Consider the following 27,169-nt stretch of genomic DNA (forward strand, 5'->3'; position numbering starts at 1 on the left):
AAAAAAAAAAAAAAAGAAAAAAACTTTCAAAAAAAATACCTGTTGGGAGATGTCTTAGCTCAGGCTTCCATAACAGAATACCACAGGAGTGGGGGGGTTAAAAAACATAAATTTATGTCTTCCAGTTCTAGAGGCTGGGAAGCCCAAGATCAAGGTGCCAACAAGCCACTTCTCTTGGCTTGTAGGTGGCTGCCATCTCCCTGTGTGCTCATACAACCTCTGTGTTGACTCAGAAAGTGACAGCAAGCTCTCTGATGTCTCTTCTAATAAGGGCACTTATTCCATCATGAGGATTCCAACCTCATGACCTTTTTTATTTTTTTAAAGATTTTATTTATTTAGTTGACAGAGAGAGAGAGCACAAGCAGGAGGAGTGGCAGAGGGAGAGGAAGAAGCAATCTCCCCACCGAGCAGAGAGCCCAATTCGGGTCTTGATCCCAGGACCCTGAGATCATGACCTGAGCTGAAGGCAGACGCTTAACTGACTGAGCCACCCAGCTGCCCCGATCATGACCTCTTTTAACTCAAAGTACTTCTCAAAGGCCCCACAAATGCCGACACATTGGGAATTAGGGCTTTGACATATGAATGGGGGGGCACAAATATTCAGTCTATAGCATGAGATGATTCTGCATGAGTCACTTGCATTCTGCATGTTTTATGAGCAGAGACATGACATCATTTTCCTGGACTGTCCTTTCAAAGTTGTTGCAAACCAAATAGCTTTGGAAGATAGAGATAGTGTCTCCTTCTGGAAAAAAAGGCAGTTTTATTTATTTTGCAGTTTAATAAGGTAATGTCTCTTTCTGAGGCAAGATCAGAAAGATTTACTTGCATTCTGTCATAAAAGATTGGGTATTCCTAAACTCAGGGTTTCTCTCTTATAACACAACCCACTTTGTTATGTTGGCTTCCAGGAATTAGGGGCTCAGGGAACCAGTGCAAGAAAATGCTGTTATCCTGGCTCCTGGTATTATTGAGGGTAATAAACTGTCTTTTGTCTTACCCATGTCTTATGTCTTTGCCCATATCCATAAATCTGTGGCACGTTAACTTTTAGCTTGTAAGTAGGGTAAAATCTCAAATTCTGCACAGTTCTTGACAATAGCTAAACCAGAAAACCATATTGTGATAAGGAAAGAAAAAAGTATATATGAATATATAAATAACTCCTAAGTCAAAGAGAAGTTCAGTGTTGATGCTGCATTCATATTTTAATGTTCCAATTATTATTTTATGTCCAAGGCTCTCACGTAACATCGTAGTCAGAAGCTATCTCGAAATAATCCAGACTCAAACCATTCAGCAAAGAAGGCCTTATCATAGGAAGAACAAGTTCTCCTTGATGCAAATAGCTTATATATCAATAAAACACTTCACACATTTTTAACCTAAACCAATCTAATCAAGTGTCATGTATTAATTGATTAAACTATTCCTTTATTGAACAAAGTTTATTTACCTGCCATGAATAGACCCCTCATAGCTGCAGCAGGAATTTCTCTTGGCACTGAGGATATAGTAATGCAAAAAATGGTGAAAGTCTCTGAGCTCAGGAAACCCAAATTCTCATCTGGGGAAGAGTCAACAGTTAACAAATAAATATGATTCTAGATAGGGAAAAGTACATTGAATATAAAAAAGTCACAGGGGGATAGAGACTAATAAGGACCAATGGAAGACATGAAATATAGAGGAAGGCTATTTGAGAAGGTGATGTATGAGCAGAGACCTGAAAGGGTAAGTCATGTGATCTGGGGAGAAAAGCCTTCCAAACACACAAAACCAGCCAGTCAGGAACAGGAATGAATGTAGCATGTTCTAGGAAAAGCAAAAAGGCCAGTGTGACAGAAGCAAATGAACCAAGTGAAAAGTGGTAGGAGACAAAACTGGAGCTGAAGGCAAGGGCGTATTCATGTGTGAGCTTGGAGGCCTTGGTAAGGACCCGGACTTTATGGTAAGTGTGATAGAAAACCATTCAAGCATGTTAGCAGAAGATGTTTGTCCAGTCAATATGCTGTGTAAGGGTAAACATGCTATTACACTACACTATATTATAAGAGAAGATAGTGGTGGTGATTATAAGAGGTGATGAGAGAAGCCGTTAAAAATGCCATCTTGGAGGTATATTTTGAACATAGTTGTTACTGATAGTCTGGATACGTGGTGTGAGAAAAAGGCCTTATTCAAGGATGATTTTCAGGTTTTGCCTGACCAGTGGACTGAGTGTTGATGCCTCCAAGATAGGGAAGAAGTAGAAGGAGTCAGTTTTGTGGAAGAAACAATGAGTTCTTTTTTTGCCACAAGAAGTTGAATTTTCTAAAATACATTGAAGCGGGGATGTTGAGTGGGCAGGTTCTGTAGTACAGAGAAAGGGTCTAGGTAGGGTTCTGGTTATCTATTGCTGTGTAACAAAACCCACAAAGCTTAATGACTTAAAATAACAGCAACATGAATTTTGTTTCAAACTTGCAACTTGAGTAGTTCTTGATGGGGACTTTTTTCTGCTTTATTTGACATCACTAGGGCAACGAGAAGGCTGTAGGCTGAAATCATCTAAAGCCTCACTTACTCGCCTGTTGGGTGGTTGATGATAACGGACATCTGCTATCTGCCTGGCTGGGCTGAACTCCTAAACATGGCCTAACCATGTGACTGCTTGACTTCCTTGCAGCCAGTGGCTGGGTTCCAAGGGTGCACTTATGGAGAGAGAGAAAGTTTTACCAGGGTAAAACTGTACAGCCTTTCCCAATCTAGTCTCAGGAATCCCACAGCTTTAATTTTGCCTCTTCTATTCCTTAGAAGTGAGTCACTAAGGTTGGCTCATATTCAAAGGGAGGGGAGTTATATTTCACCCCACTAACTGATACAGCAAAACGTTTGTGTAAGTGTTTTAAAACCATCACAACTAAAGAAATGAATTTGGGAATCATTGGCACATTTATGACATTTATGCCTATTAGAAGGGATGAACTTGCTTAGGGAGAGAGTTAGGTCAGAAGGGAAAGAAGGCTAAAGACAAAGCCATGGAAGACACCAACATTTAGAGTCTCTTGGAGAAAGAGGAGCCAGAGAAGGAACTAAGAAGGAGAAGCCATTGGAGTAGAGGAAAAACCAGGAGAACACTGGGTCCTGAATCCAAAAGATGAAAAGTGTTTCACAAAAGAGACAAAATTGTGTCAAATACTGCTGATGGCTTACATATGTCTAGTAAGGGGAAGACTGGAAACTAGATGTGGTACGAAGCAGGTTTTTGGGCATTTTGACAAGAGCAATTTCAGCTTCGTGGTGAGAACACAAATCTGATCAGAAAGACTTAAAGGGAGAATTGGGAGGTAAGAATGCAAAGACCATTTTCCAGTCTTCTTTCATATGTTCTTTACTGCACAAGGCCCCATAAGGTCATAATATAGAAGATAAGGGGGGCGGGGAGCTATGGCTGAGCATAAGTGTAGGTGAAATCATTTATTTTTGGGTATGGCTGAAAATAATCCTTCAGCACACGTTGACTGTACTTTTTCCCTCTGAATTTTTGATGGCCGAATTATCTCATTTTAACATTGAAAGTAGGACTATTCGTTGATTCTTAAGACTGACTTTTGAAATAGTTCTTATATCCTGACACTGACAGTAGGAGACACTTCTTATGCCATGACTTTGACAGCAGGAGACTTTCAGCGAATAGTCTGAAAACAAAGCAGGGTCTTATTAACTATAGGTCACATTCTCAGTGAAAAGCAGAGGTGAGAACCTATTGCATGTAAGCACATTTTCAGTTGTTAATTTGGGTTAAATTTCTTTTTCATTTTAATCAGAGAAACAAGCAGTTTAAAATGGATCTAATAGACATTTTTAACCCTAATTTTTCAAACTATCCTATAAAACTATATTAAATCAGGTCAATCACATTTTCTAGGTAAGAATGTTAATAAGAGCTAACACTGAGTACCTACTTTTTAATGATTACTGATCTTACAGTACTTTTTTCCAAACACTCTTTAAAATATGTAATGTTTAATATCATAATGTTATGAGATGGGTTCATCTTACAAATAAGGAAACTGAGGCTCAGAGGGATCAAATGACTTGCTTAGAGTCAGACAATAAGGTGGTAGAGCAAGGCTAGCGAGAAATTTAAATCAGAGTCTGGGCTCCTTATTACTGGGCATATTGCACCATCAAAAGCATGCTCTTTTACCAGAAAAGGCAAGTAAACTGCAACTGCTTTTCAACAAGTTTTTTTTTAAATGACCAAATAAAATTGAAGTATTTAAAAAGTCCCCTCTCAGCTAAGAAAAGAATGTGAAATTCTCAGCCCCTTGGGTGACTTTTTTTAAGTGTAGAAGGAAAAAAAAACAAAACATACTGCAGTGCTCCAATTAAAGATACACCAACACAAGGGGAATGCCAATTACCTCTGTACTTTCAGAGAGCAGAGAGTTCTTTCTTGAAAGCAGCTTTGTTTGAAAGACAAACACTAGGAAGGAAAAGTATTGGTAAAGTCTCATCAGGAGGCAAGCGCTGTTCCCTGGGCTGGCAGCCATCTACTGCTTAGTTCTCAGAAATGTTTAGGATGCTGGCTTTCTCCAAACCTGGAGTTAAAGGAAAGTCATCTGACTATGCGGTATCAATTTGGCCAGTGGGGCCAAATCCTTGTGGGATTAGGATGAGAGCCCTAAGACCTTGGTATGGCTCATTTCCTTACCCAACAGGCCATTGACATCCAGCTAGCAAATAGTATTTAATTCATTCAAAAAATATGTATTAAGCCTCTACTATGTACGGGCACAATCTGCGGTCCTGGGGATACAAGATGAAGGAGACCAAGTCCCCCAAGAAGCTGATAGCTTCTCTAATATGGAAGAAAAACAAACAGGTAATTTAAAGTGCATGGTAGGTGCAATTATTATAACTGGGGGGCAGAGGGTAATTTAAGAGCAGGTGAAAGTTCTATTAGGCTTTGAATGATAAATATTGGTGTTTTATTGTATCTAGGTGGGATAGGGACAGAACAGTCATTCGTTTGTAAGAACACACAAAAAGTCTTTGAAAGACAGAAGACACGTACATCACTGTTTTAGTAATAGTAATACATTCAGTAAATACATATTCACTCTAATATAGTCAAACAATATGTAAATAAGAAAGTAAAGGAATCTGAAATCCCAGTAGTCAGAGACAATCATTCTCATGTTTCCATGAGGGGATCACTATGAGAGTAATACTTGTGGCCTCTCTTCCCCCTCACTCGCTCTTTCCTATAAAATGAGAATTAAGTTTTATCTGATCATGAGCAGAGCCTTTGATAGAATTTACATTATTGATATGTTTAGCTCTGTTTCTACTTCCAAGTAGCAAGCACATGTTCTGGAGACAGACTTGAAGACTCATCACTCACTGTTCACACTGCTGGAGCCCAAATGGACATGAAGAGTAAAATTTCCCCTTATGATGTCTTGTAGGAGTCAAGCGTGCAGAATTAGAATCTCCTTTGGGTGGTTGGCTCATCCTGAGGTGACACCCTGATGGAAATACTGGGAGATGCACCTGGCCCTAGAACCAATTAATATTCTTTAATCCCAAGCTAGCAGCATAAAAGCTTATAGACATTTTGATTTCTACCTGCTTTCTGTTTTCATCAATTGTTTCATGTACGTTTATCATTTATAAGACAGAAATAATTTTGCCTCAGAAAGTTCATGTAAGAATTACTTGGCATAAAACATTAACGCTGCCTAAGTATGCTTGGCAGGTATTTGGTGAGGAGCAGAAGTTAGTTCCTCTCTCTTTCATGTTCTTGCTCTAAAAAACAATTAGAATTTTAGAGGCAGAGATTTCCAAAGAGATCTTGATCTCCTCCAGCCTCTCTACTAATGTGTGATCCTGTTCCAGAGTTCTGTGTTTGAAAAAGTCTAGTGAAAGGTAATTTACTATTTTGTAATTAACCCTAAATTTAAAACTAATTTAAATCCTTTCCACAAATGAGAAGTTTTAATCATTGGAGGTTCTATACACCAAACCATAATCTGCCTTTGTATAAAGTTCCATCAGTGTTCTGGAGTCTACCTTCTGGAGAGACATAGCAAGTCTACCATTTCTACTACTTGGTTGGTAATCATTCAGATATCAAGCCATCTTCCCCCTAATTTTTTCAGCCATTCCTTGGTCAATATTGGACACATAGTAATTGCTCAGTATGGATAAACTAAGCTCCAGTGTCTTAAATAGTCAACTGTCTACTTAACATTTATCTCCATTTGAAAGGAATAGCTCAAATTTAGCATATTCGAAATGACACCCTTGACTTACTCCCCAATCCTTCACTCCTACTTCTTCTTTTTTTTTTTTTTTTTTTTTTTTTTTTTTTTTTTTTACCATTTTATGTATTTATTTGACAGAGAGAGAGAGAGCACAAGCAGGGGGAGCAGCAGAGAGAGAGAGGCTACCTTTTTCCTCTTGCATTTTCTTGCCTGGTTTATTGAAGATTCATGGACTATATAATTATGGGTTTATTTCTGGGTTCTTTTTCCAGTTCTATTGATCTATGTGTCTATTTTTTGTGCCACCACTTTGATCACTATAGCTTTGTGGTGTAACTTGGAATCTGGAATTGTGATACCCCCAGCTTTGTTTTTCTTTTTCAAGGTCACTGTGGCTATTCGGGGTCTTTTGTGGTTCCATACAAATTTACAGATTATTTGCTCTAGTTCCATGAAAAATGCTATTGGTATTTTGATAGGGATTGTGTTGATTCTGTAGATTGCCTTGGGTAGTATAGATGTTTTAACAATGTATGCTCTTCCAATCTGTGAGCATGGAATATGTTTCCATTTGTTTGTGTCATCTTCAATTTCTTTCATTAATGTTTTATAGTTTCAGAGTATAGGACTTACACCTTCTTGGTTAAAGTATTTTATTATTTTTGGAACAATTAAAAATGGGAGTGTTTCTTTAATTTCTCTTTCTGCTACTTCATTACTAGTGTATAGAAAAGCAATGGATGTCTGTACATTGATTCTGTGTCCTGTGACCTTTGAATTCATTTACCAGTTTTAGTTGTCTTTGGTAGAGCCTTTAGGGTTTTCCATATATAGTACCATGTGATTTGCAAATTTTACTTCTTTCTTACCAATTTGGATGCCTTTTATTTCTTATTCTGGTCCAATTGTGTGACTAGGATTTCCAGTACTATGTTGAATAAAAGTGGTGAGAGTGGACATCCTTGTCTTATTCCTGATCTTAGGGGGAAAACTTTCAGGTTTTCACCATTGATTATGATATTAGCCATGGGTTTTACATATGTGGCCTTTATTATGTTGAGGTATGTTCCCTCTAAGCCTACTTTGCTGAACGTTGTCATGAATGGATGTTGTACATTCTCAAATGATTTTCTGCCTCTATTGAAATGATCATATAGTTTTTATCCTTTCTCTTGTTGATGTGATTGATTAATTTGTGAATATTGAACTATCCTTGTATCCCAGGAATAAGTCCCATTTGATTATGGTGAATGATTTCTTTAATCTACTGTTGGATTTGGTTTGCTAATATTTTGTTGAGGATTTTTGCATCTATATTCATCAGAGATATTGGCTTGTTGTTCTCTTTTGTGGTAGTGTCTTTATCTGATTTTGGTATCAGGGTAATTCTGGCTTTATTGAATGAATTAGGAATTTTCCCTTCCTCTCTGGTTTTTGGAATAGTTGGAGAAGAATAGATATTAACTCTTCTTTAAATGTTTGGTAGAATTTTCCTGTGAAGCCATCTTGTCCTAGACTTTTGTTTGTTGGGAGCTTTTTGATTACTGAATCAATTTCATTGCTAGTCTTTTCCAATTTTCTATTTCTTCCTGATTCAGTTTGGGAGGTTATATGCTTCTAGTAATTTATCAATTTATTCTAGGTTGTCCAATTTTTTGCATATAATTTTTCATAATGTTCTCTTATAATCCGTTGTATTTCTGTGGCGTCAGTTGTTATTTCTCCTCTTCCAGCTCTGGTTTCTTTTTATTTGGGTCCTCTCCCTTGGTTTGTTATTGTTGTTTGTGGGTTTTTTTTTCCTTCTTTCTTTCCTTTTTTTTTTTTTTTTTTTGGTTTTTTCAAAGAACTAGATCCTATTTTCATTGATCTGTTCCTTTGTTTTTATTTTTTGGTTTCTATTTCATTTATTTCTAGTCTAACCATTATTATTTATTTCTTTCTACTGATTTTGGGTTTTGTTCTTCTTTTTCCAGTTCTTTTAGATGTAAGGTTAGGTTGTTTAAGGTTTTTCTTACTTTTTGAGATAAGTCTGTATTGCTATAAACTTACCTCCTAGAGCAATTCTTTCTACATCCCAAAGATTTTAGACCATTGTGTTCTCATTTTCATTTGTCTCCATGAATTTTTTAATTTCCTCTTTGATTTCTTGGTTAACCCATTCATTGTTTAGTAGCATGATATTTAATCTCTATGTATTTGTGTTCTTTCCAGATTTTTTCTTCTGGTTGATTTCTAGTTTCATAGCATTATGGTCAGAAAAGATTTATGGTATGACTTCAGCCTTTTTTAATTTGTTGAGACTCATTTTGTGTCCTAATATGTGATCTATTCTGGAGAACGTTTCATTTGCACTTGAAAAGAATGTGTATTCTGCTGTTTTAGGATGGAATGTTCTGAATATATCTGTTTTGGTCCATCTGGTCCAATGTGTCATTCAAAGTCATTTTGATTTTCTGTTTAGATGATCTGTCCATTGATGTAAATGGGGTGTTAAAGTCCTCCATTATTAGTGTTTTACTATATATTACTTCCTTTATGTTTGTTATTAGTGACTTTATGTATTTGGGGGTTTGCATGTTAGGTGCATAAATATTTACAATTTTTATATATATTTTTTGAACTGCTGCCTTTATGATACATAGTGTCCTTCTTTGTCTCTTGCTACAGTCTTTATTTTGAAGTCTATTTTGTCCAATATAAATATTGCTAATCCAGCTTTTTTTTCACTGCTATTTGCATAATAAATGGTTTCCCATCCCTTCACTTTCAATCTGTATGTGTCTTTAGGTCTGAAATGAGTCTCTTGAGGGCAGCATATATATGGGTCTTGCTTTTTCACCCATTCAGTCACCCTATGATTGGGGTGTTTGGTCCATTTATATTCACAGTAATTATTGAAGGTAAGTACTTATTGCCATTTTGTTACTTGTTTTATTTTATTTATTTATTTTTTCCTTCTCTGTTCCTTTCTTCTCTTGCTCTCTTCTCACAATTTGCTGGCTTTCTTTAGTGATATACTTGGATTCCTTTCTCTTTATTTTTGCATATCTATTATTGGTTCTTGATTTGTGGCTACCATTAGGTTTATATATAATATCTTCCGTGTATAGCAATCTATATTAAGTTGATGGTCACTTAAGTTTGAATCCATTCTTTACTACTCTCTAACCACACATATTTTAGGTATATGATGTCACACTTTACATCCTTTTATTTTGTGAATATCTTGACTGAGTTTTATAGATATACTTAATTTTATACTGCTTTTGTGCTTCTTACTTTTCTTACTCCTGCTTATGGACTTTCCTTTCAACTCACAGAGTACCCTTTAACCTTTCTTGTAGGGCTGGTTTAGTGGTCATAAAGTCTTTTAGCTTTTGTTTTTCTTTATTTCTTCTATTCTCAGTGATAACCTTGCCAAGTATTCTCAGCTGCAGGGTTTTGTTTTGTTTGTTTTGTTTTTTCTTTCAGTGCTTTGAATATATCATGCCACTCTCTTCTGTCCTGTATAGTTTCTGCTGAAACATCAGCTAGCTGACGGCCTTAAAGGATGTCCCTCCTATGTAACTGTTTTCTTTTCTCTTATTGCTTTTAAAATTCTCTCTTTATCACTACTTCTGTCATTTTAATTACTAAATGTCTTGGTGTGGACCTCCTTTGATTGATTTCATAGGGGGCTCTCTGTCCCTCCTCGATCTGGATTTCTGTTTCTTTCCCCAGATCCAGGTAGTTTTCAGGTGTTATTTATTCAAATATATTTTCTGCCCCTTTTCTCTCTCTTTCTAGGATCCCTATAATGCAAATATTACTATGTTTGGTGTTATTGCTGAGATTCCTTAGTCTATTTTCATTTTTTATCATTATTTTTTCTCTCCTGTTCAGCTTGATTGCTTTCCATTACTGTGTCCTCCAGGTCACTGATCCATTCTGTTATTTATTCTACTATTTATTGTATGTAGTGTATTTTTAATTTCAGTTGTTGAGTTCTTCATCTCTGATTGATTCTTTTTTATATTTTCTTACTCTTTGTTGAAAATCTCACTGAGGTCCTCCACTCTTCTTCCCAAGTCCAGTGAGTATCTTTATGACCATTACTTTAAATCCTCTATCAGGCATATTACTTATCTCCATTTCCTTTTACTCTCTTGCTGTGATTTTGTCCTGTTCTTTCATTTGGAACATATTCCTCTGTCTCCTCCTTTTGCCTAATTCTCTGTCTCTGATCCTATGCATTAGGAAAGTCAGCCAACTCCTCTTAAAGTAGTAGCCTTATGAAGAAGAGGTTCTGTGGTGCCCTGCAGTACAATGTCCCCTGTTCACAAAAACCTGGGCTTCAGGGGTGTCACCTATGTATGTTGCATACACCCTAGTCTTGTGCCTGAGCCACATTGCCTTTATTCCATTCATCTGCTGTGGTTGACCTTGCCTTTTGTCGGCAGAGTTTGATCCCTCTTTTTAGTGTGCCTGTCTGAGGATGCCTTGGGCTTGAGTTGAGATAAATAAGGGATTTGCCAGAGATATGGTAGCACTGAACTATAGGGTACCTTCCCTATGTTGTCCCCAGAATAGCTTTCATTGTTGGGTAGGCCTGCAGTCAGACCAGATATCTGCCCCCAGCCCACTGGGGGGTCTGCAGTTAGACTGGTGTGTGTGTTTATCTTCTTCTCTCCCCAGGCACCAGTCACTTTTGGAGTGATGCTGGTCCCTGTTGAGGCTGCTTGCACCTTGCCAGGCTTATGGCACTGCTTTGGATGGGTTCTGGCTAAGGTCATATTGGAGGGGGTGTGTTGTCAGGAGAATGTGTGGGCAGGGCATGCTGTTAGCACATTAAGCGTACACTGTTGATGCTGTACTGGTTCTCACAGGTGTCCATGTGTCTAGGCTGAGGGCAGGGGAGGGAAATGGCACTCACCAACTCTTGTTTTTGGAGAAGTCTCCCAAGGATCCCTGCCCATCCAGCATACACTTTAAGATTAGTAAACAATTCTCCCTCCCAATTATTCCAAACATTTTTCGAACAGCTGCCTCTATGCTGTATCTCCACAAGGCTGTTTGTTGTGCTATTTCTTTAAGGGTGGGGACTCAGTTTCCTTTCATCCTTCTGACTTTCTTGGAGCTGAAGCTGCTGATTTTTTAAAGTTCTGGGTGTTAAGCCCTGCTGATTGTAAGGATTTATGAAATTATGCCCCTCTGATTTTCAAAGCCGAATGTTATGGGGATTTGTCTTCCCTGCGTGTGTTCCCCATGCCTGGGGTGCCTGGTGTGAGGGTCTATTTGTTTCCCCTCTCTGTGCCTGCAGCATTCTTCCCCAGCACAGACAGTCCCACAGGTGCATTTAGTCTCTGTCCTTTCTACCCTCTTCAATGTGTTTTTTTCTTTGTGTTTAGCTGTGGAGTCTGTTCTCCCAGACTTGGGCTGTTTTCTGGGTTATTTACACTGGTTTAGGTGTTATGTATTTGTATCATGGGATAAGATGAGCTTAGGGTCCTCCTACTCTGCCATCTTCCCTGGATCTTGTCTTTCCTTTTTAAGTTTCTGGAAAGCTTTCTCTGGAATTAAGATTCTTATTGGTATAACAGACTACTCATACAGTTTTATTTCCCTAAATTCTGCCATAATTTCCACTTAGTAATTGTGTAGATTTTACATTCCCATAAAATTAGTGATGTACTGATATTATCAACTGACTCCTTAGGGGGAAGAATCCCTGAATCGTAGCATTTGCTATTTTCAAGTTATAAATTTTCCCATCATGGTAGATTTCCATCTACCAATGTGACATCAGTCCTGGCACAAAACTCCTAAAAATTTAACAACTAGCTCCTGGGAGCTTGTATGAGCTGATTCCAACACACTACTGAGAAAAAACCTTATAAGAAGCTCACTCTCACTCCTATCCAACCTCCCTTTTATTCTCCAACTTCCTTTCAAAAATATTGCCATCTTGACTGGAAGTTATTCATTCTAGTTAATAAGTTGAAGATGACAGAGTTTTCTCAAGCATCTTCATGCTCCTTTGACATCAGAAATAGAGTTTCTGTAAAGTTATTGAAACTTTAGTGTCAGGAACCCTTATTTCCATGAGTCCTTTCTAACACCCAAGAGAGGCCCTCACACTTTCTTATTAATAATTTTTAAAAATTATTTTTGTTAAATATGATGAGAGTCCTCAAAATAAACGTTAAGACCTCACAAAACCTGATTGCCTCTGTACAGCTCATCTAATTGGTTACTACATCAAGCAGAAAGATGAACATACAACATTCTGCAGCTAACACCACAATGGCCTTGGTTTTTATGCTTCTTGAGTCTCTGAATGAATTGAACATGGCTGCTCCCCTTGCAATGACTGAGAATGTTTGTACGGACACTGCTGCTTTGTGATTTTTTTTTCCTCTCTAACCTTGGCTAATAGGTAGGGCCTTAAAAATCTGCACTACTTAGAATCAACCAATATCAAGCCCAACCTTTTTCAGCAAATCCAGATTACACACAGGTATAACCTTTATATCAATATGCCTAAATATTTTACTCAGGCTGTCCCTCAGTTTTGTAGTATCAGATTATCTCGATAGTTTTCTATTCACAGGCAACTGAGGGTGAAAAAAAAAAGTACCTCCTGGAGAGTGAGAGAGCCTATATTCTTCGGATCCTGTTCCTAAGGACCAGAATCAGCTTTTATCTTTGAAGCTGATGGAAAAAGCAAAGACACCAGTTTTATGAAGTAGAATAATCGCTGTCAAAGATACAATGTTAATATCCTTTAAAACACGAAGACATAAAGGTTGAAAACCTCTAGGTATTTTAGTCAGATAATTCTATCCTGTAATACTTTCAGCCACTACTATATAAGTACATAGAAATATGGGTAGTAAGGGGGGCACGTATTGCATGGTGCACTGGGTGTTATACGCAACTAATGAAGCATCAAACTTTACATCGGAATCTGGGGATGTACTGTATGGTGATTAACATAATATAATAAAATAAAATTAAAAAAAAAAAAGAAATATGGAGACTGATACATGTGAACACTGAAGCACTGGGTGGGCCAGTTTAGAAAGAGGGGGCATATCCACGTATGTAAGCATGCAATTGCATTTCCAACATAATCAGCTGCCTGAATTCCATGTCTAAACTTAGCCAATACATTTTCATCTGTTAGTAATTAGGAGTTATTTTAAAATCTTGCCCAATTCCTTCTCCAGCATTACCTATAAATCAAATCACAGAAAAATAAATTTGATTTTTAAGTCATTTTGGGAATATTTTGTGTGTGTGTGTGTGTGTTTTGTTGGTATGCAGTATTTACAGACTTAAAAAGGAAACATGAGAAATACAACCAAAAAAAAAAAAAGACAAGAAAACACTGCGAAAATAAAAAGTAGAAACAGAACCATGAATTACAAAGAATGCCACATAAAGCAAGAAAGGGCAGAGTCCATTGATTTAAATGTAAATATAAGAAGAGATAGAATTACAAATTAAATTTCTAAAAAGAAAAGGTGTGATTTTACACTTGACAAAGAAATCCTTACCTTTACTTAAAGTTAAGAGATTTCACTTAGTTAGTGCCCCAGTACTTTGAAATGTGGTTTTATTTATAAATATTTAAATGTCATGAAGCTCTTCAGGAAAGAATCACTTCAGTAAGATGAGATAAATCTATAGTGTCTTAGTGGGTTTCTTCATCATCCTTCGAGCTTGCCCTGTATGTTCACGTCTTTGCTTGTCATGCTTACCTCAGTCTGAAAAGCTCTTCTTGCATAGTTTAACAATTCTTGAGATTTAATCCTCCTTTCTGAACCACCATTTGGAATCTTCCCCCTTTTTCTCAAACTTCTATTTACCCTACCCCATGATAGCACTTATTTTGCTCCCATGTATTCGGGTCACCTATTCTCATCTTTCTTCCCCCCTAGATCACTTTTAAGATTGAGGCCCTGTATTATGCCTTTCTGTAATCCATGATGCCTCAAGCAGAGCTGGAGGCATGACAAAAAACATGGAAATAGTTTAATGGGTCCTGGATTTTAAATTGTTCTCTTACCTAACAATGCAAGAAAAAAAAAAAAGGTGGTAGTTTTTAAGCTTAAAAGAACACTGAGTCATGTAGCTAGGTTTGAATCCCAGCTCTGTCACTTACATGCTTTGTGACTTTTGGCAAATGCTTACGTTTTCATGTGATCATTTTCTTATCCCTAAAATGGGGAAATAATAGTTAGTACTTCATAGACTTATTAGATATGCAAAATGAGACATAAGGAAAACAAAATAAATGAGGCAAAATAACTTAGAATATCAGCTGGCACATAAGCTCTTGGTATATATTAGCAATTATTATTGTCATAAAAACATATCAATGCACTATTTACATGAATGCATAGCACAGGACTGTTTCTATTATATTAGATGAGAACAATGACTTACAAATAAGATCCTGTAACTTGGTTCTAATGTTGTGACAATGATGATTTCCTTGAGCTTTCTAAAAAAAATTTCTAAGTTATTAGTTTATATATTAGTTTATAATGGGAACATAGATATTATTTCTTTAAAAACTGAGGATGCTTATGGTAAAGTTTGAAAGAGTAACTGGCATAATTCCATGAAGTTAGACCAAAATATAAGTTTGACTTAAAATAATGCTAGGAGAGTATGAAAGTTGAACACTCACTTCAACAATGAACTAAGTCAATGAGGAATGTGAAGGGAAACTCTGATGATGAACTGATGTTGCACTCTAGATTCTCTGAGAATATCTGATTATCTTTCTTTCTTTCTTAGAGTGCACACGTGTGTGAGTGGTGGAGGGAAGGAGCAGAGGAAGAGGGCGAGAATCTTTTTTTTTTTTTTTAAGATTTTATTTATTTGAGAGAGAGAGAGCCAGCCAGCGAAAGAGGGAACATAAGCAGGGGAAGTGGGAGAGGAAGAAGCAGGCTCCCAGCCAAGCAGGGAGCCTGATGAGGGGCTCGATCCCAGGACTCTGGGATCACGCCCTGAGCTGAAGGCAGACACGTAACGACTGAACCACCCAGGCGCCCTGGAGGGAGAGAATCTGAAGCTGGCTCCACACCCAGCATGGAGCTCCATGTGGGGTTTGATCTCATGATGCTGAGATCATGACCTGAGCCGAAATCAAGATTTAGACGGTTGACCAACTGAGCCACCCAGGTGCCCCCATCTGATATCTTTTGATGCTGAAATGGAGTTTCTGTTTCAAACTGTTTATTAGGGATCAATATTTGTGAAAGAAAGACATAGGAAGAAAACAAGGCAGAGGAAGAAGTTGAACTGTGATGTAGGCCCAATGAGATCTAGGTCACCCTGTGAGGTCTCTAGAATGGGTATTGTCAGCCAGAGTGTCCCAGGTCAGTCCTGACTTGCTTAATCACTGAATGTGGGTTACCATAAATGTTTTACATACGTTATCAAATAATACAAGGTAGTATTATTTTTATCTTATATTTGTTTTATCCTTATATTTTCCAGCTGAGGAATCTGAAGCACAAAAAGTGATGGGGTTCAGAGAAAGAAAAAAATATACCACTTTGGGATATTGATTATTTTTAATTAAAATTCCTTAAGAAATGGCCAGTACCAGAAGGATACTCTGACTCTCCTCTGTCCCCCTGAAAGCAGAAAATAAATTCCCCTTGTGAAGGGTACCCTCCCTGGAGGGTAGATGGGCAGAAGGCCTCCTTATTGCGAGATAAGGAATCCAGGTCTGAGAAGGCTAATAAACAAACCTTGTTACTTCATTTATCTGCTATGCCAAGTCCAAACTTCTTTGTCTTGTCAATTCTTCACAAATTAATTATTTCTTTGTCTAAAAGGTATAAAAGCTTCCTGTTTTGATCACTTCTTGGAGTCTCTTATTTTTATGGGCTTCCAACATACAAAGGTTTTTTTTTTTCCTCCTGGTGATCTGTCTTGTGTCAATTTAATTATTAGAACCAACCAAAGAAACTAGAAAGGAAGAAAGGAAAAGTTTTCCTCCCCAACAAAGCTAAATCTCTCTCTGAAGATCACATAGTTAGTGGATTTAATCTCAGACAGCCTGGCTCTAGAGTTTAATGAATTAACCACTATGTTATTATGCTTTAGAGACGGAAAACTTGTAACTGCCTTGTATGAGTTAGGTCACCAGGCCTGGATGAATTTCATTCCAAGATAATGAAACAAATCGCAGATTGCATTCTACAAGCATTCTTGGTAATGATTCAGATTGTGAAAATTCATGGAGATAGGTGTAAGGAATTGACAGATATCGTAACAATTTCCTAAAAAAAAAAAAAAAAAAGGCAGAGTGAGCCATAAATACAAGCCAGAAATTAGAAACACTAAAAATGAAAATAACATCAATTCAAAATAGTTTCTCTAAGAACGAATCTCACCAAATATACTTATCTTGTATCAATATTTATGCATTGATAAATAATTGCAGTAGGATTGTGTTGTCAAAGGCACTAATTTCTGATGTTAAAGCTATTACAAATAAGAGTTTAGACCTAACTTTAGAATTAGGCAGAATATGTAGTTGCTTCCATAACAGAGTTTTAAGAGGACACTTAAGAAAATCAAATCAGATCTATTAAAATTCTGTCATGGGGACAGATATTACCGTTCTTATTGATATTACTGTTTTAGGACTTTCTAAATAAGTCATTCAATCAACAACAATTATTTTGGGAGTGTCTGTGGTGTGTGGTGTGTGGGACCAGGAAGGCCAAAAGTCCTATCTGAGTGTAAAATTCTGTGGGTCTTAATCCTGTGGAGTTTGCATCCTTTACATTAGCATTGTGTTACCTGGGATGCTAAAGCATCAAGCAGACATTGGTTTTTGTGTTTATCAGATTATCCTCCACCATCACTCAGCAGATGAGGGGTACTATTCAAGGCCGGTGAAACCAGAATAGTACTAAACTCACTTAAAGATAGTGGTACTTAGGTCCTCTTAGTAATGAAATAGGAAGAGCACAAGGAAGAAAAGAGTAGCTGAAGAATTCATAATCTTTACAAAGTACCAGTAGTATCCTTCATTTTTGCACTGGGTGCACAGTGAAAATGAATGAATTTACCTAGGTGATGAAATGAGGTATTGAAAGAGTGTAAGCCCAGTGAAAATACCCAGATAGCTCTATATGTGTAGTAACATTTTAAACTTTTGAAAGGGATGGAAGGAACAAGCCTCTCACTGTCATATAGATTGTGTGGAGATGAATTCACCAACCTCAAAGCCAGAGCCACTGCTGACTCATTGACTTTGCATGACCCCAGACTGTAGAAGGAATGAAGCAGCTTGATATTGACATACCTTCTTCTGTATGTAAAAATTTCTCCAAAAACAGAAAGGTGGTTTATTTTCTATTCTGTCCATGATTATAAAATATTATAATAATTAAGAAACACAGACCCAAAAAAGTCAACAGAAGAAAATTTACCATGAGTATTCAAGATAGCTTAAAATTAAATGACCTCAAACATTTAACATTAACTTTAAATAACTGATATCTCCAGGATACAGTAATCTGGAATTGAGGTGTGAAAACTATGTGGTTGATAAGGTCCATAAAAAACTTACACTAGATTTATTTGTGCTTTATTTAAAAAGAAATTAAAATTGCTGATAATAGTAAGAGTAATAAAATTGAAACTCTGAATTAGGGAATATATTTTCCTTGTAAAATAAGATATTCTCCTAGTTAATTATTGTTTCTTTTCCACATCCTCCCCACTTATCCCCTGTGTGAATAATAGATTCTATTTGAAGAAATTAGGAGACGTTACAAAGGTAACAAAGGTCAAGTTACTGTCAGCCAATCTTCCTTCACCAAGGACATTACATAGAAGCAAGGCATATTGCTTTATATAATATGTCTTTAACTAAAAAATAATACTAACAACATGTCCAATTCTCTTCTATATTCTTTTTATATTTTTTCCTTCCTTCTGCCTCTTTATGTGCCAATTTTTCTCTCTTCCCACTTGTTATTTTTACATAAAGAAAATAATCATTGCTTCATGAAATCCCATGACCCTGCAAGATGAGAAGAGCAGCGGCCCAGAAGGAATGGCAGTAGTTGCATATAAACCACAGGGTTGACATCTAAGCATTTAATTAAATCAGATGTTTTCCACAGAGTCCATAGAATATCTAGATTGAATCCCAGGTGGGGGATTCTTGGGCAATCAGCATAGCAGGAAAACCAAGAGTTAGGGGGTTTTTTGGTTGTTTTTAACAAAGGTATTGGGCAAACAATGTAATAAAAAATATGGTATCAAATAGCAATCAGCTTTAAATATTTTAATTCTAACCACAAATAAAAAAGCAATCCTTTCAGCATCCCAAATAGCAAAAGTTGCTGTTCTTTTCTAAAGGAATACAACACCAGGCTTGGGAATACAAATCTTGTGGCAGAGACTTGGGCAGTTGACATCAGCACAAGGGCACCAGCTGTCTAAAGACACAGTCTGGAAGAGTGAGGGCAAGAGAAACAGAAGGAGGGTTCTCTTTATCCTCTATTCTGAATCTTCTCTCTTTTCTGTACTCTTAAAAATACTCTTAGATAGCAGTCAAGTTGAGATGTCTATAATTAACCGATTGAAAATAACGAGTTAATTTGACTATTAGATCTATGTTATTGATATCACTCCTTTCATTAGGCATTTGTCTAAACAACATTGCCTAGAAAAATAAATCTTTAATAGTTGGATTTTAGGCATCATGAATAGAATGGTGGTAAGACATTTTTGGGTTTTTAATTCAAATCCCTTCTCATCTTGGACACATGATTTTATATATATGCATATATATATGTAAAATATATATTTCATATATACATGCAAATGAATGCATATATATTTGAAAATGAATGCATATTATACATGCATATATATGTGAAAATGAATGTATATGAATGTATGTATCCACCTTTTACACATAACAGCCTCATTTGAACTAGCACCTGATTTATCCAGTAACTAAATCAATAGTTAAGCCAGGTATAATCTCTTTTTTTTATATTGGCACTTTTCTAAATCTTATCTTTTTTATTTTTTTCTCTCCCTATGTGAGATGAGTAAGTTCGATGGATTTAAATATTCTCTTAAAGCTTTTAAAGAAGACTCAAACGGGAAAAATTTACCACATATTAGGAGATAGTATAATATTAAGAAAAAAGTATGGTCTTGGTAGGAACAGAAAAATAAACTAATGGACCATAACAAAGCTCAGAATAAGATGTTTAGGACATAATTCATGATATAACTGCAACAAAAGGCAACATGAAAATAGCACCTTTCTCTACTAGATGACTTTGGAAAAATTGGCTCATTATTTGAAAAGAACGAAAGTTGTGCCCGCAACTTATACCACATACAAAATGAGACCAGATGGATTATATGCCTAAATGTGAAAGATAAGACTCTAAGTTAATAGAAAAAAAAAAATTGGAGGATCTTTTTGTGACCTAGGAATGAGAAAGATTTCTTCACAAAATCTCTAAAAGCTCAAACACCCAAAAGTGAAAAACTTGACAGACTGCTATATTAAAATTGAAGATTTCTGTACAACAACAACAACAAATCCAGTATACAGAATAGACAAAGATAATTGGACTATTAAATAGCAATATGGGATTGCTATCTAGAATACACAATGGTTTTCTACAGATGAACAGAGAAAGAGAAAAATCTGATGGTATAAAGGTGACAAGACAGTGAACAAACCACCCCAGAAAGAAAGCCCAAATGGCTAAGAAAAATGTGAAGAGATACTCAACCTCACTAATAATAAGAGAAAAAGGAAACTGAAAATATCTGATAGCATGGTATAGACATCAGAATATCAAAAATATAAAGGTTCACAAAACAAAGTGTTGGGGAGGGTATAGGGAGACAAGAACTTTTTGCGTGCTGTTGACGGAAATGTCAATTCGTATAGCCAGTCCAGAAAGCAACATGAAAGCACACAATAAGTGAGCTATGCATGTGCCTATGAGCAATGCCACCCCTGAGTATACTTTCCAGATCATTTTTTGTTCAGTGGCCCAAGCAACCATGCAGAAGAAGGTTCATCACAGCACTTTTTGTGTTATTGAGGAATTAGAGTCCATTGTTAGCTCAGGGAATAGATGCATGAATGTGGATGTGTTGTATGGAATTCTATGCACGGTTAGAGGTAACATACCAGGACATGGAAAAACATAATGTTGAGAGAGAAAAAAACAAAATGAGATTTTAGTTCCATTTATGAAAAACCTCATTAGCACGTAAAACAATACTATATATTTAAGTATGTAAATCAAGTAGGGGAGGGGCTACAAAATGAAGAACAAGTGGTGAGTGGGAGTAGGGATTGAGAAAAAAGAAAATGGAAAGGGACTGATTTGCTATGAAATGAAAAGAATGACCACTGAGGTTCATCAAAGGAGAATTAAAAATATCATTAATAAGTGACAATTTTTATTGTAAGCTTTTATAAAACTTCTTGTTGCATTTAACATAAATTTCCCAATAGTTCCCCTATGCCTGCATGATCCCTGCATTACTTGGGGCCTGTCCATACGTCTCTCATTACATTTAAACCATAAGGGTCTTACCTCAAGCCTGGGACATACCACATGCTTTCATACGTCAGACTCATTCTTCATTCAGTTTCCTTGTCATAGAAGGCCACTTCTCATTTGGGGTTTGCTTAATTGATACTTCTTAGAAATGTGATCTCTGTTCACACTTTCAAAAAGGTTTCCCTCGCTCATTCTCTATCATAGTTCCTACTTTAATTCTTTGTTTACACTTACAACAATTTGCAGTTATTTTATTCGCCTGTTCTTACACATCATTTATTCTCTGGTAGAAGGGGAACTCGGTCAGGAAAGGCGCTGTGTCTTCCTGTTCCTTTCTACGTCTGCAGCATCCCTCACGTAGTGAGTGTCACGTGTGTAGGACCAGTGAATGAATGAATGAACACGTTTTAGGCACAGAAGTTAACAAGTTTTCAGAACTTGAGGATACCTTTCTTTTAAAATCAAAAATAGAAGATATTTTAAAGGGAATAGATAGATATTAGGGAGTTTTTGCAAAATCATCTTCCTGCCTTACGACATTTAAAAAAAAAAGATTTTATCTATAAGGTTTAGGAAGCAATTTATATAAATAGAGTACCATATTCAACTTAATTATTAATTTAATTATTAAAATATCTGTATTGTTCAATATTTGTGTTGTATTAAAAATATCAATACTGTTACTACTATGTAATTGCAGCTTTTCAAGTGTTGTAGGTATATTTTCAGGTCTTCTTGGTATATCCCATACAAACCATTCCTCTTTAAAAAAAATATATATGTATACACACACATACATATATATGTATACACACACATACATATAATGTATATAATCTTTGAGAAGAAAATAAAGAAGAATACAAATATGATATGACCCTAAAGGATTCACTTGTGAAGAAAAGAGAAACCAAAATTTAAAAGTAAGTTATGTTTTGACTTTTAAGATTTAAAAATGCCTGTTAACATCAGCTGAGGCTCCTACTTCAAATCTTATCTATTATATGAGAGCTATTTTCCTCAGAGAAACTGAGTCACAAAAGGATTGTTTAAGGTCACACATGAGTCAATGACTTTGCTCGGAATGAAAACCCGGAGTGCTGACTCACTGCATTCTAAGTGGTGAGTGAGCTCTTAGCCACAGTCCTCAACTGCCATACTCAGTCAGTCTGAGGTCAGTAACTGCTTTAAAGAAATCATAACTGTCTTCAATCATGGCCGAGGGAATTCTATAGACATTGACATGTCCTGTGGTACTTCTAGTTTTTTTAAAGGAAAAACTATAAATAAAACAATCAAAATATACTAACACAGTAAGAAAAGAAAGAAACTTTTTTACATTGTATAGGACTGTATAAAAACCCCAAAACACCACATTTTGCCAAGAGCAAAATTCTCAGTTCTTCACTACTAACAACCCAAGGGACATTAGTATTTTCCTACTCCATTATAATTGCTTTCAATTATAAATGAAGTGAGTTGGTTAATTGCTAAAATGACTGGTATTTTTGTATACCAAGGTCAGTTGCATTCATTCAATCAGTTATTCACTCAATATATATTTATTTGGTGTGTTAGAAACCATGCTAGATGCCAGACATAATCCTTGTTCTCATAGAACTTATCTTTTATTTTCATGAATAGATGAAACATGCTTGCCTGTGAAATGAGCGTAAAGGATCAGACCTATTTTATTTTTTTCTACTACACTACTTAACTGAAAAACGATAATTTTATTAAAACTTTTCTGTAAAGTATACAATACCTGCAGATATTTGTTAGTGCTAAATTTGAAAAGAAGCAGAATTATTGGAAGACATCTGAACTCCATGCTATCCGCACGGAAAATGAGCTGTGGTTGTGGGCAATAAAATATGTGGTTTGTTACTGGTCAGAAATGACGAGTCATGATACATTCATAACAATGTGGATATTATATTGAAAAATCAGACTGTGTGTTCAGCTGAAACAGAACAGAACTGGGCTGAAATGTTCGGTTGATTATTTTCTTTAAAGTCCTAGTATACCGTTAAACTCCATAGTAGATATTCACAATCCAACTTACTCATTATCAAGTGCCAGTGGCTTTGAGTACAGTTAAAAGGATACGTAGCTTCCAGGTGGAAACCTGATCGTTAGGAATTTGTAATCCCTCTAAGGTTAAGAGAATATGTGTTTATTTTTATGATAAGTTAAAATTTAAGATTTGAAACTAATTTAGAAAGGGTGCCATATTTTACTCACAAATATGCTTCGGATATTTTTTTTTAAAGGATAAATGTCCAAATTCCAAAATGGAATAAGTTTACATGCAAATGGAGAATGCCCCATTTAGGGTTCCACAGCAAACAAAGTTTCTGTGACTAATGGATGCTGTATAAAGATATTCTGTGTGGAAACCCACATACATAGACAGAACAGAGGCCAGAAGTTCTGATTCACAGTTCCAGGCTTTTAACCACTCACTTACTTCCATTCCCCTGACTCCTTCCATGAGGGAATAACACATGAATGAAAACTGGAGAATGAAGTCCTCAAATGGCAGAAAACAATTCTGTGAAGGCAACGGGGCATAGAGGAAAGAGCTCTGCAGCTAGAAAAACAATGTCAAAACTCCCAAGCACACATATTTTTCCTCTTCAGATTTGCGTTTGCTTATCACTAAGGTGGCAATAATAATGCTGATCTCTTGCAGTAGAACATGATGGTAATTGCCACTGATGGTGGTGATGATAATGATAATGCTGATTGTTGCTGGTGGTGAGGATATCTAACATGTACTTCATGCTTTCCAGGGGACAGACTCAGTGTTAGGCGCTCTGCGTTCCCTGTGCAGTCTAGTGTAGTGGTAAGAACGTGAGCCTGGATGGATTTGGAGGGGGCAGGTTGTGACAAGTGGCTTTGCCAGTACTGTGTGCCTTTGCGTAACACTTTATGTCTCTGAACTTCAGGGTTTTTTATCTGCAAAATGGGACTTATAATCATACCTTACTCTTAGTTATTGTGAGGATCAAGTAAGAAAAAGTATGCAACATGCCCTCCTCAGTGGCTGGCCTATGTTGAGTCACTTCCTTTCTGCTTGATATGACACTTGAACGCATGTAGCCACTTCTCCCTCGAGAAAGGAAAATCATAACCTTAACACTGACTTGGTTTTCTTTAGGTGGGGAGACTCATTCACCCTTCCAAAATAAAAGAGCAGAGGTATTCTGGGCTGGATTGTGTCCCCCCAAAACTTATAGATGAAATCCTAACCCCTAGTATCTCAGAGGACAACTATTTAGGGATAAGGCCTCTAAAGAGGTGATTAAATTGAAGTGAGATCATATGAGTGGGCCCTAATCCAAACAGAGTGATGTCTTCATAAGAAGAGAAAATTTAGACACACAAAGAGGGACACCAGGACTGTGCATGCCTGTAGATCAAAAACCATATGAGGACACAGTGCCATCTACATGGCAAGGGGACAGGCTTTAAAACCAAGTTTTAAAACCAAGCCTGCTGACACTATGATGTTGGACTTTTAGCGTCCAGAACCGAAAGAAAATAAATTTCTGTTGTTTAAGTCACCCCAATCTGTGTTATTTGTTGTAGCAGCCCAAGCAAACTAATACAAGAGGTTTCCCTACTTGCAGGATGCTTGCTTCGCATCCCTTTGGAAGCTAGGTGCCAGATTTCCAGGCAGTCCCTGTGGCTGGCTCAGCTGTGCCCCACTGTAGTTTCTGGGGCATAGCGTTCCAGGCATTCACTGTCTAAATGTCCCATAAGAACTCTGAGGCCTGCTTTTCTTTTGCCCAGAAGATTGCATTGTTAAAGTGAAATTTTTGTGATCCATTTTTTTGCATATGCCAGTGGTTTAGAAAATACACAATGAATGAAACCAAGCATAGAATGTGTTACCAAGGGAAAATGGATAAATATTATTATTGATGAACAAATGGTTGAGAATGCAAGGAATGTTAAGAAGTACACATCCTTCTGTACAGCATGGGGATGTCTCCTGTATGACTCTATGTATGGCCTTATATTAATGCTTTGTTGAAAAAGTTTATACTTCATTAGCTTTTAGGAAGAAATGTATTCTAATTCCTATTGATTTTAAAAGTATACCATCACACACTTGAAAAAAAATGGACATTTTTATAAAAGCTCCTAGGCATTTGAGCTTTTACAAGATGAAATACAAAACTAAACAGTCTGGTTTAAAACAATGACTAGTGTCAGAACAAACATGGGGAGGGGGGAACAACTCAGATTGTGAAAGCTGATTGTTTAGAATGTGGAAAGGCAACCAGTGGAAAAGTCTCTAGAGCAGCAGCAGGAAAGAAAAAAGAAACCACAACATAAGTTATTGAAGAAGATACTAATGATATTGTAGGAATTCTTATTTTTTAACATTTTATTTATTTATTTGACAGAGAGAGGAAGCACAAGCAGGTAGGGCTGCAGGCAGAGGGAAAGGGAGAAGCAGACTCCGCACTGAGCAAGGATTCTAGATGGGGCTCCATCCCAGGACCCTGAGAACATGACCTGAGCCAAAGGCAGATGCTTAACCGACTGAGCCACCCAGGTTCCCCAATATTGTAGGAATCCTTAATTCTTACTATTATTTTTGCCAAATATTTAGCAGACCTAATAATACTAAGATACTCAGGCTACAGTTTTATTTTTAATAGCCTAAGATTATTACAATGTAATATCTGAAATCATATTAATGACTCTCCATAGTCTTACATTGTCTTCTATTGGTCTATTTGCATTTTGAATGAATATTTTACCCATGACAACTTTTTTTTGCTCCTTATTTACACAGACATCACACTAGATTAGCAAGTCTCAAAGTGTGGTCCGATGCCTCTTAGGAGTTCCCAAGACCCTTTCAAGGTTCACACTATTTTCATAATAATATTAAGACATTATTTGCCTATTTACTGTGGTGACCTTTACAGTGATGGTGCAAAGCTCTGATGGTTAGCACTGTTGACTCTTTCCTACAAGTCAAGGCATTGGCTCCAAACTGTCCATTACACTTTCATTGCCATGCACTCATAATTAAGAAAAAAAAGAAAGAAAGAGAAAAGAAAAAAAGCCAGTATCACTTAAGAATATTCACTTGACTAGAGCATATTATGCTAAGCGAAATAAGTCAATCAGAGAAAGAAAATTATCATACATTCTCACTGATATGTGGAATTTAAGAAACAAGGCAGAGGATCATTGGGGAAGAGAGGAAAAAATGAAACAAGATGAAACCAGAGAGGGAGACAAACCACAAGACACTCTTAATCATAGAAAACAAACTGAGGGTTGCTGGAGCGGATGGGAGTGGGGGATGGGGTAACTGGGTGACGGACACTGGGGAAGGTATGTGTAGTAATGAGCACAGCACCGGGTATTGTATAAAACTTATGAATCACACACCTGTATTCCTGAAACAAATAATACATTATATGTTAATTAATTGAATTTAAATAAAATAAAAAAAATATTCACTCGATGAAGCAATCAATTTCTAAACTTTATTAAATCTCAACCCTTGAGTATACCTCTTTTAAGATTCTGTTCGAAGAATTAGGAATATGCACAGAGCACCTCTGCTGCCCACCAAGGGCTGTCTTGAGGAAAAGCACTTAAGCAATTGATTTCTGAGCTGAATGAACTAGCTTCTTTTTTCATGGAATACTCTTTTCCTTGAGATAAGGGCTAACAGACAAACTATGGCTTTAGGGACTTGGGTGTTTGGCAGAAATTGTCTCAAAAATTAAAAAAGTAAGCTTTTACACCAAGAAAACAATTGATAGTATTTGCTCCCAATGATAAAATTCAAATTTCTCAAAAAAAAAATTTAGAATTTTGGAAAATGTCTAACCAACATGAAAAGCTTCCCAGTACTAAAAGAATTTTCTGATGTGATCAGTGGTGATATTAATGAATATTATTTTTTGATAATATGTAATAAAATGTGTGAACATTAAAAGGTCTGTATTATTCAATGATTAAATATTTTCCATAAGACTGATGTGTAATGTTACAAAATCATGCATGGGTAAAAGATCTGTTCAAAATGCAAATAGACAAATAGACTATATAGCCTATTGTAACAGAGTGTGGAGAGCTCATTGATAGTTTCAGATCCCACCTGGTAATAATCCTAAAAATTTATAGTTTGCTGAATTTTGGTATAGTTCAAAGAGGAATAAAATTATCCAAAAAATCTATTCTTCCCTTTTCCAACTACATATCTATGTGATGTCAGATAGTCTTTGTTTCTTTCAATGAAAATATTGCAACCAAATGAATGTAGAAAGCAATATGAGAGTCCAGCTCTCTTATATTAAG

The sequence above is a fragment of the Ailuropoda melanoleuca genome, chromosome 10 (genome assembly GCF_002007445.2).
Source record: "Ailuropoda melanoleuca isolate Jingjing chromosome 10, ASM200744v2, whole genome shotgun sequence".
NCBI classification, from domain to species: Eukaryota; Metazoa; Chordata; class Mammalia; order Carnivora; family Ursidae; genus Ailuropoda; species Ailuropoda melanoleuca.